General features: G+C 37.0%; 1 protein-coding gene across 1 annotated transcript in view; it reads left to right on the top strand.

Moving 5' to 3' along the window:
• Positions 1-23,338, top strand: part of slc8a2b (solute carrier family 8 member 2b) — a gene marked incomplete at its 3' end in the record, with an annotated part of 106,677 nt that overhangs the window by 43,480 nt on the left and 39,859 nt on the right. The gene's annotated exons all lie outside the window — the stretch shown is intronic.

Below are 23,338 nucleotides of genomic sequence, written 5' to 3'. Positions count from 1 at the left end.
AAGCAATTTACAGTTACTTACTAGTTCAACAGCATGACGGCCAAGTCAGCATCGGTCTGGTAACTCTCCTCCTCCATAAGCTCACGCCAGCGAGCAAACGCTCGACCCATATTGATCCTCGTCCTGCCTTTCAGTTTATTACTCTCCCTTTTCCTCTTCCGACTCTACTCCGACAAAACCTTGGACTTCTTACGTTTCGCTGCTGCTTCAGCCATGACGAAAACAGACGCACGAAAACAAACGCGCTGGTTGGCCACATTTGAGGAAGTGGTGGGCGAAGTGACGTATGCCGTAAAGCAGTCGAATTTTGTAGTTCTTTTTGAGCGCTGGTTACTACCCGCACCGCAAAGTTACATAGTGCCAGTAAAAGCGATACAGACCCCGTCAGGCTCTGGCAGACGTCTCATTCAACCTATTGTAAGTCGATGTACTATCACAAGGGTCTTGGAAATATATTATGAAGGTTGAAAAGCTACATGTTGTTACTTTAAAGGGAATGTGAGATGACGCTCTGATTGGTTTATTTCACGTTACGCCCAAACCACACATAATGAAGCTACTTCAGACCAACCCATTTTAGATTTGCGTTGGGCGCAAGAGTCATTTATCCCGCCGGTATAATAGCAACAGCGCCCAAGACCCGCCCACAAAGTTACTTGCGTTTCGCGATTGCATTTCAGATCTTTAAAATAGGGCCCTTAGTATCCAAGCAGCTTCAAAAATTCATATTCTGGTCTCCTATTTTTGTTTTCGTCCTTTTATTAGTGTTCCCAAAGCCTCCCTTCTTTTATTATGATGGAAATGGTGTTGCTTTAGCAGGCGCTGCTGCATGACGTGTGGGATGTTAAATGGTTCTGGATTCCTGGATCCCAAAATAACCATACTGACGAATACATCAAAAAATATATCTGGTTTATTTTTGTCATTCATTGCCATGCTTGTTATTATCCATTCCATTGCAGTGCACTTCAGTTAAACGAATCCAGTAATCATCCTCGTTTCTCAAAACACTGTATCGATGTCTTACTGGGAGTCTGGAGAAGAAATGTTTAGTCTGGAGATCTTAAGAAAGAACAAATTAGTGGCACAGATTGGCAGTTCCCAGAGTGTTTGGCACTTCCTTCTGGGAATTATGGGCTGTCAAATGCATCGTCGTGGTGATGTGTCGTTACCCAGGGTGACAGAACACTGCATAGCTGAAGGTGTTTGTTAGTCACCTTCCTGTCAGAGGCTGTCATTCATGTCATAAAGACTCATATATATGTGTTTGCACCTAACATTCCCTGTTAGGAATGAAATAACTATGAATTATACACATTTATTTTTACATTGTTCGCATTTGCAGTAGAGATCATAGTATTTAACTTCTGCAATTTTTGAATGAAAGTGATTATTGTGAAGATGTAAGGCGGGACTTAATTTTGTCAATCCAGATTTGATTGGGTCTTTAAAAAATGTTAGATCGTGTGGTTAATATTTTTTTTACTCACTCGTGTGGCTTTGTTTACATCAACAGCCAAGACGTTTCAAATGTATAAAATGCTAAAATGTTCTGATGAAAGATTATGAAAACGCTTTTTTTCTTTTATATAAACTGCACTGATGAATCGAGCACAATAAGACCAGAGACATTTATTAAGGACATAAATGAGGTGAATTTTTATGTCATGTTGTCTTGTCGCAAGTTTATTTGTCACATACTCAGTCAGGATGGCATGCAATGTGTTTCTTTTTTCCATGCAGTGTGCAATAAAACAAAGACAAAGGCAGTGAAAGAGAGTAAATATATTGTGCTGCTCGCTCTCTCTATGTAAATGTGAGTGTCTGTCTGTATTCATTTATTTAGGTTATTCTGTTTATTTTGCCATCAATCCTGTGGTTTTCTACTGGATAATACATAAAGCTGGATCAGGTTCAGTGTGTTTATGGCTCATGGGCTCCTCTGATGTCTCTGCAGAGACACATTAAAATGGATGTGGCATAATTACCTGAAACCCTTTTGTTGTAGTTCAACTAGTCTCACACAGCCAGTCTTAGAAGGTCTGGACTCCATCGCAGCTCTCATTGGCCAAGGCCCGCCCAAGAGGACGTTTGACTGACATTTAAAGCAACCAATCAGAGTTCGTTTTGTTCTGCGTCATGTTTAGGGGTGTGAAAATGTATATATATATATATATATATATATATATATATATATATATATATATATATATATATATATATATTATATAATGATAAAAATATAAAATAAATTGTATGATATTCATAATTTATAATATATATATATATATATATATATATATATATATATGTATGTATGTATGTATGTATGTATGCATGTATGTATGTGTAGGTATGTATATGTATATATATTAGTCTTTAAATATATATACTGAAATATACTGCATAATATACTATATAATATGATATATTTTCAAGCACAACAGCTATTCAGAATCTACTGTATTTAAGGGTCAGGAGGCATGATTAACTGCATATGTCTTTAAATGATTGATTGTACTAATTTATCACGTTACATTGACAGCCAGTAGCTACTGTATGTGTATATTATGCAGTTTCATAGCTGCTAACTTGCATATATTGAATGGTGCATGAATCTAGTTTTGGCCCTAAGGTCCCATAATGTTGGTTATTCGCTAATGGATTCATTTGCCTAAGTGGTAATTTGGTGCTAAATATGGTTTGGTCATTTACATTTCTAGGCTAATATTCCATAATAATACCCAACAGAGTCTGACTTACACAATGTAGATTTACATGCAGAGATTCAGTGTGGAAGAGCTAGTTGTGTGAATAATTTAGACGCTCAGTCTTTTCCTTCTGCGAGAGGGTTGATGTATAGTCTGGCCCCGGGACACCATCGCTCTGAGGCTGAGCGGACGCTGTGATTGGTTATCAATCAGTGAGGCGGAACCCTAGAGGCCTGGGGAGGTTGATTATTGGATAGTCATCAGGACTGACCTTCACCAGCGTCTGGCGGCCCGAGCCCAGCAAATCTGATTTAAATTTAGATAGAGTTAGTTAAACATGCCGCCTTCTGCAAGAGGTTTTATATACATCACATAAAAAACAAGCTCTACCAAAGATAGGATAAATAACATAATAATAATAATAATAATATAAGAGATTCACAAGATACCAAACACAGATTTTTAGTACATTTTCACAACCTGAAATGACAAGTTTGTTATAGAAAGTTAAAGTTTTGAATTGAAAGAATTTGCCATTGGAAAAACAAATAAAAATTTACAAAATTGTCAATACACATGAACAGATTTTTTTTTTTTTTTTCACGTTCAATGTTATCTTTAATTTTGTTTTTGCTTGTACAATTTGACAATTTTGTTTTCAATTTACATAAACTTATAGAGTGGAAAATATTAGTTGGATAAAATGTAAGATCTTTAAATGGATTTCTCTTACTGTATTTGAAATGCTAAAGTTGTAGGGCAACTTGTAAGGCCAAGCCTTTCTCCAATTAATGTTATTTAGGATATAAATACAATTTAAAAAAATTTCCAACTGAAATATTATTTTCTTTTATCATGAAAGACTAGTTTGTTTCCACCACAGAATAAAATAATTTTACGGAATAAAACATGATTTTCACTTTATCTCACAATTCTGACTGTTTTTCTCACAGTTGTGTTATAGAGTCAGAACTGCGGGGAGAAAAAAAAGTCAGAATTGTGAGATTTAAACGCGCAAATAACTGTTACATTTTTTTTTTATTCAGTGCTTCCAATAAATATCTTTGTTAGAGCATCTCTGGTCAAATATATTCTTACCTTTTTCCAAGGAAATTACAGTCTTTATTATAATAGGCCAGCTGGCTACGCATTAAATTAAGAAGCCTGGCAGGAGAAGCTTTGACAACTGCAACAAAACAAAAAAAAAACTTTCTATTTTATAGGAAAATTAAACTTTTTTATTGGCATTGATGGTTCCATGAAGAACCTTTAACATTAATGGAACCATTCCATTCCACAAAAGGTTCTTATTGTGGAAAAAGGTTATTTAAATGATCAAAACATTCTTGAAAAAATGGCTCTTCAAATCACTGAAAGGTTCTTTGAGGATCCAGAAATGGTTCTTCCATGGCATCCCTGTGAAAACTCCCCTTTAGAACCGTAAAAAAGAGAAGATTTGTAATGTTGACTCAGATTTGAATGATTAACCCATAATCCAGCCCGCCTTCTGCAAGAGTATGAACATGTAAAATCCTCTCTCTGACCTCATTTCCTGTTTACCACCGCAAACATATGGCCTATGTTTACAGACTGATGATCTTGCTGGCGGGAACATCAGTCCTCATGTTATCCGTTTAGAGCTCTGGATGTTGTTGCACGCCTTAGTTTTCGAGGTGTTTCACTTGTGCTCGGGCTGGGCTGCGAAACCCCACGAGTCATTTTGAGGACGACAGTCACGACTCACCATTTTAAGAAGCCCTGCGAGGAGCCGTAATGAACGAATTCTGACCTTCTTTATTAGCACTCTTACCAGGCAGAGAGAGATAGTGAATGATGTGTAATGATATTTGAGGCTTTTGTACCAGAAGAGAAATGGATTTTTTTTTTATTGATCATTAATATGAACAAAAGAATGATTGTTAGCTTATCTTTACTGCACAGCAGCTGTGGCTCAAGGTTATGAAGAGAGATTCTGTGGTCCGTGTGCAAATGAAAAATGACTTTTAAGCCTTAATTTGGGGGACAGACTGTAATAATTCTCATCCTGGATACAATATAACATTATATCCATATTTCACAGGGCACCTTTATGTGTATGCTGTTCATCACAGGAAAACCGCATGTCTCTGTTTTGGAAGTCAAGATTCATGTCATGGTCCAGGATCTTTAATTTTGTGACATCCAAAGCAATTTGGGACCTCAAAGTAATTTTTAAACGACTCATAATTCCATTACATACATACATGCATACACTTCTATTTAAGGGTTTAAAGGTGCAGTATGTAATATTGACAGCTAGTGGTTGAAATGGGTACTGCAGTTCAAATTCAGAATATTGGAGAGAGTTGTTCCCCCCCGCCTCCTCCTCAGACTCGATGCTCACGTGGGTTGCCAGATTGAGGAGATGCAACTGGAAAAAGCGCAACTGACAATGGAAGACGACGAGCCTCACACTGCAAGAAGTGTTGATTTATTCATGTTTTGATAAAACTGTTCATTGAGCTTTTTTGATGGATGCTGCGGCTTTTTAGTTTGTGTAGAATCTGTGATCTCTGACCCAGTTCGTTTGCTTTCATCTCAGTGTTTTCTGCCAACTGGCAACCCGGGGTGTCGAAACACTATTGGTTAAATTGGAAGTGGGCGGAGTCACACAGACCAAAACAAAAACAGACATTCTGACACTAAAAACACATTTTAAAGTAGAATAATTGGCTGTAGAAATAGAGTTCTCACCGGGCCTGAAAATTACAACCCGACCCGACCCGGCCCGTAGCTTTTAAAGCCTGGACCCGATGTAACCTGACACATCAACATGAATTATCTGGCCGAACCCGGCCTCCGGCCCGACGCCGCGTCAGATTTTTTTTCTCTCATACACGTATTATCATGACCAGCAGACGGGAATTCAAATCAACCTTTAATGTTCATGCCTTTTAACAATACAAACAACTGAAACAATAAACTTTAAATATATAAATAGGCTGTAGTAGCGACGGTGAATTCACCTGCGGCAAGTTTACTTTTCACCAACTCCATCTTCTTCTCCAGGCTAAAGGCGTGCACGCAGCGGCGTCAGGTCTCCGCCCCTCTCCATGATGCACGTTACACGCAGCAGCCAGACTTTCTTTACAGTGAACAACAGCGATGATTAATAAATTTTTTTTGTATTGTTTTGTTTTTTCACTGAGCGGAAAAGATTAAGCCCGAGGTCCGACCCGACCCGAGTCAATTGATTATATTTTCGACCCTAACCCGGCCAGAACCTACGGGTCCCGTCGGGTTTGTCGGGCCGACCCGACCCGTTGAGAACTCTATGTAGAATAGTTTTTCAGAGAAATAAGTATGTGAACTTGGCATGTTTCCTAAATATCTGCAAACATACTCTGTAAAAAAAGTACCCATAAATTTAAAGTAAAATACTGGCAGCTGTGCTTCCAGCCATTTACCGTAATTTTACGGTTTCAACACCATTTTTCCATTTTACAGCTGTGCTGTTATTGTATTTTTAAGCTTAAGTTTAGTCAAAAAAATTACAGGTATGCATACCTAAAGGAAGGATTTTATCCTTCTGATAAATCTGTATACAGCCAAACAATAGCTAAGTAAACACACACACACACACACACACACACAAACATATATAACATTACTGATCTATGCGCCTACGCGCTATAACTTCCCCTGCTACACACCCGTTTAACAATGACTTTTATCGTTGGCATTTTATGTGACATTTTAAGTGGTCACTTTTCCAATTAATTTGATTTTGCAGTCTGTTTATATAGTACATAAAGCGGTGCATTAGTACTTTTTCAGAATTAGTACAAAAAGAGCAATGTCAGAACACTGATGAATAAATGTTGATTAGTTATTACACCAACAGTAGTGTGTGCAAAATGTCCCTGTCCCTGTGAAAAAAAAAATAGTGTGTGAATCTGTCTGTGTGTGTGATGTGGTGTGAAAATGATGTTCCTGTAAAGACGAGAAGCTGTGCTCTGGCTGAGACGGTGAGAGCCAATCATTTCTCTCTCCTCAGGGGTTCCACCAATTAAAACACGTCGTCTCTGACTGTGTGCATCTGACAAACTGTAATTCTGTGCTCTGCTTCATGACACAGGGACGGCTGACGTTTGCCACATCGCTATAATGATTATTAGGACTGTCTACAGAAGATCTATTTTTCATTAAGGCGGTTTCCAGACAGCGACACAGTGTCTCTAAGCTCTCTCTCAACATTTAGCCTCTATTCCAAGCCCTAGTGTGCTGTCAATCTAGACCACATTATAAGGCACCGTCTATGTGCATGCTACATACTGTTTCAAACAGTGCTTAGAAATCTCAAGATGCTTATTTTGGCCCAATTCTGAGGTAACATTTCATGTATTATTTGCAATGAAGACAATCCCAGAATGCATTGCAACAAGAAGACCAACAAAAAAATAAGAACTAACCATCATAAACCAGCATGAACATTTTAAAAATAGGCTAATACAAATTCATCCAACATGGCAGCATTGTTATTGTTAACTAAGGGGCTGTTTACACGAAAAACTTGTAAGCGTTTTTGCCTTTTATTTACACGACGATGGTGTTTTTAGCGGCCTGAAAACACAAGCTTTTAAAAAGCAGGTTCAACAGTGCAAGCTTCTGAAAACGATAACGTTATCGACAAATCTGTGAAAACGATAACGTCGTGTGTATTACGTGTTCAGTCTATTGGCGTGTAGTTTTTTCTTTACAAAGTGACATCGCCATCTACTGGCCTGGCAGGATATTACAGCGTTTTTAATAGTTTTCGCCGATCCGTGTGAATAGGGATCGTTCTGACAACTATTAAACAATTTTTTTTGTGAATTTAAATAAAGATAAAATATAATAAAATATAATTATTCAATAAAAAACTTAAACTTAGGAACAACTCGGCAACTATAGAAATAAAGTACTGAAGTTAAAACTCCAAATAAATGAAACTGAATCTGAAAAAAAATTGACAAAAGCATATACAAAACAAAAATGAAAACAAGGTATGCATTTTTTATTAGAATATGCTATTTCGCCTAGTAATTGTGTGCAGTGTATATATTTTATTATTAATTTTCATTTTATTAATAAAGTATGCATTGTTAGCTTAGCAACATGCTAAAATAAAAAAAATTTGAATGTGCCATTTGGTACAGAGCTATAAAAGAAATGTCAAATCAGGTTCAATCTGTGCTTCTAAAGCATTAGACAGTATTCAGCTCAGTAGATTTGGAGCAGAGCCGCTCTGGTATCTTTTACTTATCCATCCCAATGGCCGTTCACACCATGACACGAGAAAAGATGGAAGGAGAGAGAGTTGTTACCAGGGAGATTTCAGAGTCATGTTTAGACAGATATGAGTGTGGAGAATGTGCCAAAGCTCTCAGTACTTAAAATGGGACAAGAGAAACAATCGCACGTTTCACACCAGATTTAAAACAGATCAGCCGAGCAATGAGGGAGAAAGAGAGGGAAAATGATGCAGGTTTGAAGAGGGTAGAGAAGGACAATTGAAAACGCTGGCTGAATCTGTGAAGCCGAAGGCTCTCATCTGAATTTATTATGCAATAAAAGGCTCTTGGAACAGTTATGGATTATACATTTGTGCCTTCTGTGCAGAACATCGAATGGGTGGCCATAATTTCAACCCCATCCGCCTACATTCGGAAAAATTCACTTCTGCCGAATCGTACCACAATAACGTCAATGACTGTCGAAGCTATTGTGCACTACTGCAGAGTTTGGATCAGTTTTGCTTCAGGACACACATTTTACATTTGAGCATCAAGTGGTGACTCAACACAGTGCCACAACTGTTTATCATGCAAAAATCGAACCTTGCCATTTATATTTGTTGCCAAGAACTGCTTAGCTCAACATGCAGTTTACTCGACTGACGGGATATCAGCTTATAATAATTCACAATCCGCACAATCCATGTTTAGCCTCATTTCAAGTTTTTAGGGTCATGTTTTTTTTTCACATTGTTGATGTTTTTTACAATGAGGATCTGTCATATGAGCTTCTATTAAGTGACATATCTAATTTATCAAAAGATATAGGAAGTGATTTTGATTTTGCTATTCTAACTATGCACAATTTTATGGTTAGTTGCATTTTATTATGTGCATTAATGTGCATTGTTATTTCCCTCTGATGAACACAACCTTTTAGAACAGACGAGCCATTCGCTTCTAGAGATCGTTTAAAGTGATGAAACCTGTTTTGAATTCAAATGTCATCTTGCATAAATGGGACTGCAGTCGGCTTTGGTTAGGGTCGTGACCTCAGATATGTGTTTTTCTGTCCCTAATCCAGTTTTAAGGTCAAAAATACTGTCTGTCAGGCATATTTGGTTATTTTTTGTTTTATTTTATTTATTATTTATTTTTCCATTATTTTATTTATTTATTTTGCATTATTTTATTTTTATTTATTTACTATTTAATTTATTTATTATTTTTATTTATTTTGCATGATTATATTTTAATTATTTTATTTATTATTTCTTTTATTTATTCTTTTATATCATAGTAATATTATTATTCATGTGTTTAAATTAAATTTTTTCATGTATTAGTAATTTGATATTATTACAAATTTTTTATTTTATTTATCTTTTATTTATCTTTTATTTTATTTATATTTTATTATTATTTATTTATTATTGTTGTTTTCTTTATAAAGAAGTATGTGTTAGCATATTACTGTGCGGTTGCTAACTTGCCATGGTGTTCTTTGAGGTTTTAGAGCGTTGCTAAGTGGTTGCTATGGTGTTGCTAGGTTACTTACTCAATGAATTATGCATTGACGTTTATCAATATGTAGGGTTAGCGGTTTGAGTGCTACCACACTTGCCAGCACTAATCAGTTCCCAGATCAGGCAGAGGTTAAACGGTTAATGAAGTGTGAACCTTTTCGTTTTGACAGGTGTGTGTTAGAGGCCAGACAGCTGCTCACTCACACATTCAGATATATGCTTGTGTGTTACAGTGTGTCTAGTGCTTAGCACATTAGCAGTGTGTCTTACTGTCATTTGTCATTTTACCTGTAATGTTTTCGATGTGTTGCTTCAGGAATCTGCTGAGCTGACCAATCTTTGTGCTCTGTCAGAAAGACTGCGGGTTCAGCCGGTCAATACTGATTAAGTTTAGTGCCGCGCTGCAATGATGCGGCTGTCTGAACCCTGACTTAAGGCATTCGATACCCGAAGAGAATCATAATTCTTGAGTAAGTCTAATGATGGATTGAGGCTAGAGGTTAATATGAGGTTGCTGGGGGATCGTCAATGTGTTTAAGCTGGAGTTGGGTTAGTCACTTAATGGAGTGTGTCATTTTTTTGATGTTAAAATATTTACTCCTTTTCCAGTTTAATGAGCAGTGAAAACATTATGTAAGCCATTCATATTCATAAAGCGTCTTTCTAAAAACTTTAAAACTTTAGGACTTTAAAAAGTATCTGTGTGTATTCTGAATAAATGCCTTTGCTTGCAACGTATTAACATCCAACATTAATCATATTATGTTAGATGTTTCAACAGCGCCTGGTTCTTTAAGAGTCTGTTAAAAGCATGATATTTATCTTTTCCTGTCTGCTTTCTCTTGTCTATATGTCGTAACAGCTCATGATAATTTAAAATAAATTAATGAATAAAATAAAATAAAATAAAATAGTAAAATGAAATGAAATGAAAAAATGAAATGAAATAAAACTACAATTAAAATAAACAAAATAATGAAATACAGTAAAATTAAATATAATTTCAATGAAATGATGAAATGAAAATAAAAAAAATAAATGAAAAAATTAAATAAAGTAAAGAAATGAAATGATGAAATGAAATAAAGAAATTAAATGATGAAATGAAATGAAAAATGAAATGAAAAAAAAAAAAAAAGAAATGAAATAATGAAATAAAGAAATAAAATAAAAAATAATAAAAAATAATTAATAATATTAAATATTATTATAAACGATATAAAAATTAAATTACTATTCCATTATATATTTTAATCATGTTTTATTGTTTATTTATAATACAACATATATTACATATTATATTTACATTCATTTATTTTAATAAATAATGGCAGTTTACCTTTTAAATAAAAAAGCAGTTTGGGATGGATGCTTACTGTATTTGACAATCTTCCATTTTAAAATATATGTTTTTAATTTGTTATTATTGTTTTAAGGAAACCGCTCTTTTTTTAAGTCTCTTTAACAGTGTAAAAATGTGTAGTTTTATGTACTACAAACTTCAAAAGCAAAGATCATAGACCAGGATATGAATTATTTAGCAGTTGGTTAATCCCCAGGAGTCATGGGATCCCTCATTCACATTAATTATGATTGCTTATTCCCTCAAACTGTTTTACGGCATAGTTTAATGCAACATGAGTACTTTCAAATTAAAGATTTTCTGTAGGCCAACTCAAACAAGACAAAACAAGCCAAATTCAATCAATCTCAATATTCATAACAGCTCACTAATTTAATATCACAGTCTTGAGTCTGTTAAATTGAAGAGGGTTATAACTTCTGCGTTTATCGCACGAACTTGCTTTTGACCAGTTTTTACAGTTTCTTTAAACAACTGATGAATTGTAATACACATTCACTGCATGCTGCAAAAATGCAACCAGGTCACATGACCCTGACCGTAGGGCTTTCTCTAAACACACATCGTGCTGTTGTGTGTTCAGTTCTGTGTGCTGGAGATGCAGAGCTCGACACGTCAATAGTCATTACCTGAGCCGAGAGGGATAAATGGATCTCTCCTGATCCCCGACTCAGACTGGAGAGGCCCGTCATTTTCCCTTGTTAATGGGAGTTGTCAGGAGACCTCCTCATCCAGGCTTTTGCTCTCTGATCACAAATTGAGCGATTGGGCTTTAAATGAGGTTCCTGAACCAAAACACTCACAAATTGATAAGTATTGGCGTTGAAAACACACAACTTAGAATTAACACTCAAGGATCGAATTGAGCAATTTAAAGTCACAGAAATGACTGGAGCTGTTACTGATCCAGAAGCGTTAACAATATCTCACTTCCCCTCCTCTATGTCTCTCTGTCTCTCTCCTTAAAAAAGGACTTGACTGCAAGTGGCCCAATAACTTATTCCAGCTGTAATTTTTGTACATCTCGCTCTCCTTTCATAAGGATATTTCTCTAATCATTTTTAATGATGTCTAACCTGCCCAGAGGATTTATTTTATTATTATTGCTTAGAGCTTGATCTTTCATATCTTAGGAGACAATTTTCAGGAATAGTTAATCCAATGAAAAATGAAAATGTCTTTCAATATTCTCACCCACGTTTTGTTAAAAAATGACTTTTCCTTCACAGAAGACAAAAGAATTTTACTGGTTGCTCATGTCCATGCAATTACAGTAAGTGAGGAACACAAACTCACACTGAAAGTAGTTTGTATTGTTAGTTTGTGTTAGTCATTTGATAGAAATGTAAGTCATTATTCATGTTAATCTCCAGTGAGGATCATTGAGTCAGCGAGCGTCATCAATGAATCACTCAGGCCAGTTTTGTGAACTAGATCAATGGATTTGACTTTAAAGAATGATTCATTCAGACATTGCTGCTACTTTCATTACTCTTCTGAGTGCAATAGGAATGTTGACCACTTTAATTATACCTTTATGGTGATTTTGCATCACAATAACCAACAATTTGTAGTAATTGCATGTAAAAGAAAGAACAACAGAAAACTGTCTACAACTCTATTGTGTGTTTTGTGGAAGTAAAAGCATGTGGGTTTGGAATGACATGACGGTGAGTAAATTATGGCAGAATTTTCATTTATGATAAACTTTCTTTTAATATCAACTTTTTCTGAGATATTCCTCTCTATTTTGAATGTGAAATAGACATAAATGAGAAAATAGTTGTCATGCAGTACGAGTATAGTGCTAAACTGAATGTGGACTGCAGCTCAAATCATTTGAAATTGGGAGAATTCGATAAGTGTTCGAGATCTTTTTGAAACCTTTGACTTTTGATGGCAGACTTTGACTAATCTAAGCACAGATTTCTTCTGAATCTCTTCTGAAACTATACTGAAACTAGCATAAACACATTTGACATTTCTGTGGTCTTTTGCTCAGGATAAAATTGTGAAACGTAAGAGACTTCAGGAACAGTCCCCATTTGCATTTCATTTAATTTCTGTCCAGGTGAAACAATTGAGATGTTGAAGAGATACGGGAAGTCTGAGCAGAACTTTAATTATGGCAAGTTTTTATGCACAAATGAAATAGCCCATATATATTTCGGTAACACTTTATTTTACAGTGTCCTTATTACACGTTACATGCACTGTAAACATGAATACTCTATTTCTACTCAATAAAACTGTGGCAACAGATTACAAGCAATTTTATTAATTAAATGTAACAAATTAGAATTGAGTAATAATTAATCAAATAATTCCTTAAAAGTGAACCATTTAAAATGAGTAAAATAAAAAATAAAAAAAAAATAAACTAAAATATCTGAATAACAGACAGACGTCAAAGATGAATTAAGAACTCTTTATTTTTTATTGCCAACATTGAAAACATGAATATGCGTTTCATTAATGTTATGAATTTCATGTTATGAAAATGTTATTTTTTCAAGTTCATTCATCTCTTAATAGTGCTCCCATGCAAAGTCCAGTTATTTTTGTGACTGTATAGTCTAAAGAGAAACCTCTGAACAGTAAACTGATCACTACGGCCTCCGAGGAAGATTCATTTGCATTCAGTCTGCACACAGACCTCACATAAAAACTGTGGCTTTTAACACTATGCTTTCGTTAAACATCATTTACATAATTTCAGGAATATACTGAGTCTCTTTTGTGTATCCTTTACAACACAAAGGGTTGTGTTGTTTGACAGTAAGTTAAAAAACAGTATTCAAATGCCCAAAAAGAACAAAATTGTGTACAAACAGTTCAACTAGTGTAAAATATCTATATTCACATTTATTTGTATAGTGCTTTTCATAATACACATAATTTCAAAGCAGTTTACAGAAAGTGTATGAGTCCATATTACAATTTAGAGTGATCTGTTAAACACACTGTTAACCCTTGCTGTAAAAAAAGGCCAAATACTGACAATATCATACCATTTTCCATTAAAACAGTAATATACCGTAGAAAACTAAAAATAGCCTACAGGAATTTACTGTAAATTAACAGCGCTCAAAATTGACACTTAGCGGTTGTTTTCACAATCACACCCTATACCCTCATTCGCTATTCCCTACATTAGTTCACTGATATAGTCCACTTGACAGAGTGAATTAAAGAAGTGAGTGAATTGAGAAACTGATTGAGCCCAACTAAAACAAACACTGATCAACATAATGGTGACTTAAAATTATGGTTTTCTTCTTCAGTGATTCTGCTTGTTAACATCAGGTGTCTTCAATGTTGGCAATAAAAAATAAAGAGTTCTTAATTCATCTTTGACGTCTGTCTGTTATTCAGATATTTTTGTTTAAAAAAAAATTGTTGTAAATTTTACTCATTTTAAATGGTTAACTTTTAAGGAATTAATTTGATTAATTTGTACTCAATTCTAATTTGTTACATTCAATTAATAATATTGCTTGTAATCTGTTGCCACAATTTTACTGAAATAATAACTATCAATTATGCGTAATTACATGCAATTAATTCGAAACCAACCCCTATTCCTAACCCTAACCTTATAGTAAGTAGCTAAGTACATGTAGTTAATTATTATTACTCAGTACTTAAATATATAATTACACTGTAACAAAGACACCTTAAAGTAAAGTGTAACCTGTATCTGTAGAATAAGGGGATGAGAGTGTGTAGTGGAAACTCACATCTGCTCCCATGGGCCGTGTGCACGCACTGTTGTTGGTGTTGTAATGAGTTTTGAGTTCTCATTTACTTTGATGTATGACTGTTATGGCCTCGATATACTTCAAGCGAAATCATAAAACGAACTGGTGTGATGTAATTTCAAACAAAAATCATGCCAAAACGAAGTTCTGAGTTTGTTTAAGGACTTCGAAACAGCTTGTAAACACCTCTGAACTACCATTGGCACGATGATATAATAGGTGGGTGTAGCTCTGAGGCTCCGCCTTCATTGACGTGGAAATCTTCTCCTTTTCATTTCTTCTGTTTAGTCCAAAACATGAACACACTGGAGAGCTGCTTTACAGTAGAAACGAAGTGAATTTCGTTTTGTATTAATTGTATCTTAACTTTAATCAATGTTTCATCAACCAATTGCCTGGATTTACGGTTATAAATAAGAAGTAAATATAGCAGACAATAGATAATCACTACACGGAGGCGCCGGCGCGTGAACTGGAGCTCGTCTCATAAATGAACCGAATCTCAAGTATAAGGTAGCCAACTTGCCTCACAGACCTGACAAATATATCTATATTGAAATGTCTACTTTTAAACAGAACAATTCAAAACGAAAGAAAACAGACTGCTCTCTGCTTATGTAATCCGTATGAAATGGGCATTTCTCTCTGGCGCGTTCACAACTACGAAGATCACGAGTCAGCATCGTCAACTTCATCTTTGCAGCCGACACTGACACAGAAAACTCTTGTTTATTAATAAACAATTAAAATGTCTCCTTGCTTTATTTGACATATTCAGAATCATGAACAACAACTCTCCTGGCCTCCTTCTTTTCATGGCGTTTCTGGTACCCTGATTTATGTTTTCTTTTCCCCAACATTTTTCAGTCAGTCAGTCTCCTGCTCCCCCACCAAGTTCATCTTTAACTTCAGGCACTGCCGCCTCAACTCTGATTGGTTCTGTTCACGAACTGAGGTGGGACTTACAATTTTATTGGGTCCATCTGATGTTTGTCACTGACTGAATAATTAATAAATACTTTAGATTGGACTAAACCATTTTTAGAGAGGTTAGAGAAGCAGATATTGGGAAAAAATATTTAACCAATTCATATTTTTGTGTTTTTCATTTAAATCTCAGAGATACAACTAATGATGAACTAGTCATTTACGGAACATTCATAAATGAGTAGCAAGTGATATACTAACATTTTATGTATGTTTTGTCAATTTCGTTACAAGTCATTTACATGTGATTAGTTAACGATTAACTAATTATTTACGAAACATGACTATGCGTTCATAAATGATTAATAAGTGATATGTTAATTATTGGGTGTATGTTTTGTAGATTCAGTTATAAGTAATTTACAATTGATTAGTTAATGATTAAATAGTCATATACAAAACATGAATATGCGTTTCATAAATTTTTAATAAATGTTTGTTTTTTGTATATATGTAGCAATTAGAGGGTGCAAAAAGTGTTGTAAATGCCTTGAATACACATACAGATCATTTGTAGGTATATGTAACACATTTACAAGTGATGAATATTTTACACTTTAGATTAGGGGATGCAGAAAGTGTTGTAAATCATTTTCATCATTTGTAAATGATTTATTCATGCGTTTACACATCTATAACAGGTGTTGAACACTGTAGTGTAAGTGCTGACTGGTGAGGGTATAGACAGCTTTCTTCTCTGAAACACATGGAGTCTTTAACCACTGTGCACCTGATGTGAGCAAAACATGCAAAAAAAATTAACATAATTTATTAAACATTTATGAAACGCATAGTCATGTTTAGTAAATGATTAGTTAATCATAAACTAATCAATTGTAAATGACTTCTAACTGAATCTACAAAACATATAATGAACATATCACTAATTAATCATTTATGAATGATTAGTCAATCATTAACTAATCAATTGTAAATTACTTGTAACACAATTTACAAAACATACATAAAATGTTAGTATGTCACTTGCTACTCATTTATGAATGTTTTGTAAATGATTCGTTCATCATTAACTAATCACTTATAAATGACTTACAACTGAACATTATTATAAAGTGTTACCGTTCACTAACACACTGTAAAACCCAACAAGTTAACTCAACTCAAACCGATTGAGGAAACTGATTGCGGCAAACCATTTAAATTTAAAAATAAATACAAATGAGTATTGTGAACGTATATATATAAGTTGACAATACTCATATGTATTTATTTTTAAACTTAAATGGTTTGCCGCAATCAGTTTCCTCAATCGGTTTGAGTTGAGTTAACTTGTTGGGTTTTACAGTGTGTTAGTGAACGGTAACACTTTATAATTTTAAATTTTAAACTTATTTTTACCTCTAAGCAAAGACTGAAAAAGAACTTTGCCATGAGTTGAGTCTGACTGATGGCTGACAGTAGCCTGACCTCCACACACAGTCCAGTCTGATGTTATTTCTGTTGGACTGTGTCAAGCTCATTAGCTGATGGTTTATTTCAGGTGTGTGTGTGTGTGTGTGTGTGTGTGTGTGTGTGTGTGTGTGTGTGTGTGTGTGTGTGTGTGTGTGTGTGTGTGTGTGTGTGTGTGTGTGTGTGTGTGTGTGTGTGTGTGTGTGTGTGTGTGTGTCTGTAGCGCCTGCAGTCTGCAGCGAGGCCAAGGGCTTGTACCGCTGCATGGCATGCTGGGAAATTACTGGGCCTCATTAACAGCAACTCTGAGCTACCCAACGGAACATTGATGAATGTGCACGCTTTAAGTTGTTAAGCTGTTGGTGTATTTGTGTCAGTGTGTGTTTGTTCACTAAAAGATTGTTTCACTCAGCTAACAGACTACCAACATTTACTAACAGACAACAGACAGCTAGAGGAAAATCATTCACAGTCACAGTCGCTTGACTTTGAAGGAGCTCTTGCTTCATCTCCTCATCACATCTCTTCTTGTCTTATCTTATCTCGTCTCATCTAATCGCCTTTCATCTCATTTAGTTAAGTCTTGTCTCATCTCATCTCATGCAACTATATCATGTCTCATCTCATTTCCTCTACTCTGGTTTCATATCATCTCCTCATCTCATCTCATCCCCTCTTGTCTGGCCTCATCTCATCTCATCTTATCCCCTCTCGTCTCGTCTCATCTCGCCTCATCTCATCCCCTCTCGTCTTGTCTGGCCTCATCTCATCTCATCTTATCCCCTCTCGTCTCGTCTCATCTCGCCTCATCTCATCCCCTCTCGTCTTGTCTCGCCTCATCTCATCTCATCTTATCCCCTCTCGTCTCGTCTCATCTCACCCCCTCTCGTCTCATCTCACCCCCTCTGGTCTCATCTCTTCTCACCCCCTCTGGTCTCATCTCATCTCATCTCACCCCGTCTCATCTTATCTCGTCTCATCTCGTCTCATCTCATACCCTCTCATCTTGTCTCGTCTCATCTCGTCTCATCTCATCCCCTCTCGTCTCATGTCATCCCCTCTCGTCTTGTCTCGCCTCATCTCATCTCATCCCCTCTCGTCTCGTCTCACCCCCTCTCATCTCATCTCATCCCCTCTCATCTCATCTCATCCCCTCTCATCTCATCTCATCCCCTCTCATCTCATCTCATCCCCTCTCATCTCGTCTCATCTCATCTTATCCCCTCTCGTCTCGTCTCATCTCGCCTCATCTCATCCCCTCTCGTCTTGTCTCGCCTCATCTCATCTCATCCCCTCTCGTCTCGTCTCATCTCACCCCCTCTCGTCTCATCTCACCCCCTCTGGTCTCATCTCTTCTCACCCCCTCTGGTCTCATCTCATCTCATCTCATCTCATCTCATCCCCTCTCATCTCATCTCATCCCCTCTCATCTCATCTCATCCCCTCTCATCTCATCTCATCCCCTCTCATCTCATCTCACCCCCTCTCATCTCATCTCATCCCCTCTCATCTCATCTCATCCCCTCTCATCTCATCTCATCTCACCCCCTCTCATCTCATCTCATCCCCTCTCATCTCATCTCATCCCCTCTCATCTCATCTCATCCTCTCTCATCTCATCTCATCCCCTCTCATCTCATCTCATCCCCTCTCATCTCATCTCATCCCCTCTCATCTCATCTCATCCCCTCTCATCTCATCTCATCTCACCCCCTCTCATCTCATCTCATCCCCTCTCATCTCATCTCATCCCCTCTCATCTCATCTCATCCTCTCTCATCTCATCTCATCCCCTCTCATCTCATCTCATCCCCTCTCATCTCATCTCATCCCCTCTCATCTCATCTCACCCCCTCTGGTCTTATCTCATCTCATCTCATCCCATCTCACCCCCTCTCATCTCATCTCATCCCCTCTCATCCCCTCTCATCTCATCTCACCCCCTCTCATCTCATCTCATCTCATCCCCTCTCATCTCATCTCACCCCCTCTGGTCTCATCTCATCCCCTCTCATCTTATCTCATCTCATCTCGTTTCATCCCCTCTTGTCTCATCTTACCCCCTCTCATCTCATCTCATCCCCTCTCATCTTATCTCATCTCATCTCATCTCATCTCACACCCTCTCATCTCATCTCATCCCCTCTCATCTTATCTCATCTCATCTCATCTCATCTCATCTCATCTCACACCCTCTCATCTCATCTCATCCCCTCTCATCTTATCTCATCTCATCTCATCTCGTTTCATCCCCTCTCGTCTCATCTTACCCCCTCTCATCTCATCTCTCCCCCTCTCATCCCCTCTCGCCTCATCTCATCTCACCCCCTCTCGTCTCTTCTCACCCCCTCTCGTCTCTTCTCACCCCCTCTGGTCTCATCGCATCTCTCTTCTTCTGTCTGTGCAGTATGTAATAATCAAAACCTTTAACAGTACATATAATGTGACCCCAAACATGTTTACAAACCTCTCCTCTGCACATGCATACACATGCAGAACATGGATTCATGGTGAATGCCAAACAGAAAGGGGGGAGAGGAAGAGACTAGAAAGAGCTGAGAGGGAGAGCAAGATGTGCTGTGGGGGAGAGAATGAATGAGTGGGCGGACAAGATGGAGGAAGAGTAGGGCGGGGGAAAGGAAATGAACAGAGGGAGAGATAGACAGACAGTGAGAGAACAAACGAGAGCAGAGAGACCTGGAGAGGAAGAGAAGAGCCGTACTGGCCGTGACAGATGCATCTGTGCTCGACTGCAGATCCAACACCAATCACAGTCTGGCTGACACAGCTAACATATGGCTGGAGAACCTTCACCTACCAGTGCTAAACTTCAGTGGACCGTCATTATAGGATTATTACACCCTAAAATACAACACTGGTGTTTACAGACACAACTGAATATCCAACATCCAACAGTTCTCTCTAAGAAAACCGCTCTGATTTGTTTTGTTTAGGGACCCCTTCAGGCATAGAGCTCAACCATCGGATTCTGGAAGTCAAAATTGTAATAATTTTCTCCACAGAGAAATAGATTCTAGCAGTGATACATGAACCTTTCAAAACCGATTTACCATGAGCTCTTGGACTGTGATGTGATGATATATGCTGCTCAAGACATAAATCAATCCGTTTTTTTAACGCAAATAACTCAGTTTTCCATAATCCTTATGCAAAATCTGCTCAGTATTAACTCCCATGATGCATTGTGAATGATGTATCCTTACAATCTGATGTGTATATATTGGAATATTTTGCATTGAATGTCAATGGTGTTTATATACTTTAAATTGTAGAATTATTCCAGGTGATTTCATTCGCAATGCTTCCTGGAATTGTATCTGATTCCCTCAAGAAAAGACTTTGTGTTTTTCACTATTTTCAAATCAAATTTTATGTTGTGGTTGGTTTAGTTCATGGAACTTTTTAATGGTAAATTTGATTGAAAAGCCTAGGGAAGAAAATGAAAGAGAAAACACTTCCAGGAACCGAGGCGTCCACTTTTACACTCTATTGGTTAATTTCAGATAAGAATTCTAATCTTGTCATCAATGAGGATTTAAAAAGGATATTTCATTTATCATAATATCCCTCTCCACAGATATTCATTAATGAACCCCTGATATCTTCAGCACTGATATCCTGAAAGCCCCTGGGAGCAAAGCTTCTCACGCATACTTCTCCAACATAATTTCATCTGATTATGGCATTTTATGATCTAATGCGCCCTGTTGACCAACATGGCCTTTTTTCATAATTGTGCATTATTGTGAAAATAATGCATTATGTAAATGAGTCAGCCTGCCAAATATCACAGGCCTGATCCATGCACAGTGTTGTAATTTGATTCTGTTTATCATCATTGGCCTCGAGTCACAGCTTAAGGGATTTGTGTTTTTCTTGCCAAAGCTCGACTACAGCCGGTTGTGAAGAACCATCTGTAATTTGAATCAGTTCATTACAGTCAGATATGATTTAGACTGACACATGATACTTTTTGGGCAATGTGCAGTTTTTTCTGTTTTCTTAGTCCAACAACACTTAGGCTATGTTTAGAATAGCATTCTTCTACTATACTGTGTACATTGTATGTATGCATTGTATACTTCAATACAACCAGAGCACAAGGCATGAAATACTATATCCCACAATGCAGTGCACTGTACTTGAACTTTCTTTCCAATCAACTGCAATTTTTAATCTCATTCGAGACTTAATTGGATTGCCAAAAGGTAAAGGGTAAAACATACAGTAGGCACACAAAACTGTATTAAAATAAAAATAAATAACCGATTTCCAAGATAACTTCCCACCTTTTAGCTAAATTAAACTGGCACAAAAAAAAAGTAATGCGGAAATATTGCCACTGTTTATCATGCATACAGTAACATAATATTCTTACAAATAGTTTGCAGTATAGGACTGTGCAGTATTTAATAATCAGAAGCGTATAATGTGTACATATAACAGTACATATAATGTGATCCCGTACATGTTTACAAACTTGATTCCTCTGACTCACATGGTGCTGTTTCAGGGAAAAACAGGGAATCAGGGAATATTTGGACTCAGATGATTATGAAATGGCATTAAACTCCAGGAGCTCCACAAGACGCCAGTGGCTTGGAACTGTTTGTTCCTTTTCAGGTGTAAATGAGCAACCTTTATTCTTTGAAAAGAATCTTTCTTTCTTTCATCAGTTCTTTCTTTTTTTTTCTCCGCCTGCAGTGTGTGTGTGTGTGTGTGTGTGTGTGTGTGTGTGTGTGTGTGTGTGTGTGTGTTTGATCTGAGGTTCAGACTGAAGCCTGTGGGTGGTATTGCGCATTTGTGAGCTTTGGCCCAGCTTGGCTGCTGATACGGGTGGTAATGACATCCACAGCATTACAAATTAATCCGATCAGTGGGACAGAAATCATTTTGGAGTACTTTACATTTCAGTAGACATGTTGTGGACATTTGAAAGCATCCATGTTAATGCATTTTGTAATTCAATGCAATGCACTGCTACACTGTTTCATAAAGGTCAAGTGTCATTTGTTGTCATTTATCATTTCACGAGTTCACACTTACAAATAAGTCAGATAGAATAAATGCATATTTGGCGTGCTGTCCGAGGAGAGGTCTCCGGGCTCGGTATTCGGCCCGAACCCAGAGTACTCCCCCTGTATTCCTGGCTGTGAAAGAACAAGCCAAGAGTGAGGAGTCGGGGTGGTGGAGGGATGCTGAAAACTGTCAAGGAAGTTAGATGAGTTGACAGAGTGAATATATATATGCTTCCTCTCATGCTGATAGGGTAGACATGGTAATTGTTTGATGAGTTGATTGATTACTTGATTATTTGAACGTGCTCCTCCCGAACTTTGTTAATAAAACATCATGTGTTGAGACACTAAGGGTGCTTTCACACTGGCAGATTCGTTGAAAACAGGGCATGGTTCTCATGAAAAATTGTTAATGTGAAAGCAGTTATGCGGACCTAGGACTGCACAAGGGTACTAAACCCGAGACTACCTGTGGGAGGTGATCTGAGTTTAGTTACACTGGAACTGCGGCGTGATCCGTGTGAATGTGAAAGCGACTCAGACTCAAGTGCGCACTTGTTCGGGAAGTAACACCACGGACCGTTGTCTGAATGTCTGATGCATATGGCACACAAAACGGGAAACACTTCAAGAGTTTCAAAGTGGTCATCTGATTCTCCAGGATTTCCGGGAGACGTGTGTGTCGCGTTCTTTAACAAGACACCAGGAAACAAAGCCATCATGATGCCAAACCCCCTCATGGAAAAAGAAAGCAGTAGTGTTTACAACTGTGATAATGAACGCTTATCTGGATCAATTAAACGCTGGATTTTCAAAAGAATGTGAAGTTCGCGGCTCCATTGTTGCAGTAAACTTGCACAACATTCTTGAATGAATAATTTAGTAGATGCACTCCGCTCTGTTATCGTAGGGACTTTGACTTTTGACATGACACGGAACAAAACGAACTGTGATTGGTTGCGTTACATGTCAGTCAGACGGCCTCTGGTCGGTCCTTGGCCAATGAGTGCTGCGATGGAGTCCAGACCTTCTGCCGTCAGTCTGAAAGTCTCCATACACAAAATAAATATATTTGAAATATATTTTCAGTATATATTTTGGAATATATGCAAATATTTGAAATTGGCCCAATAAATATATTTCACACTTAACATCATATATTTCTGTTATATTTCAGAATATATTTCAATGTATTTTTTTCTGTATGGGTCCCCAAAAGTGTCAAAATATATGTGGCATATATTCCAAATACATTGAAATATATTCTGAAATATAACAAAAATATA

The sequence above is a fragment of the Scardinius erythrophthalmus genome (assembly GCF_964197995.2).
Source record: "Scardinius erythrophthalmus genome assembly, chromosome: 7".
In the NCBI taxonomy this organism is placed as follows: Eukaryota; Metazoa; Chordata; class Actinopteri; order Cypriniformes; family Leuciscidae; genus Scardinius; species Scardinius erythrophthalmus.
This window is presented reverse-complemented; position numbering and strand designations above follow the sequence as displayed.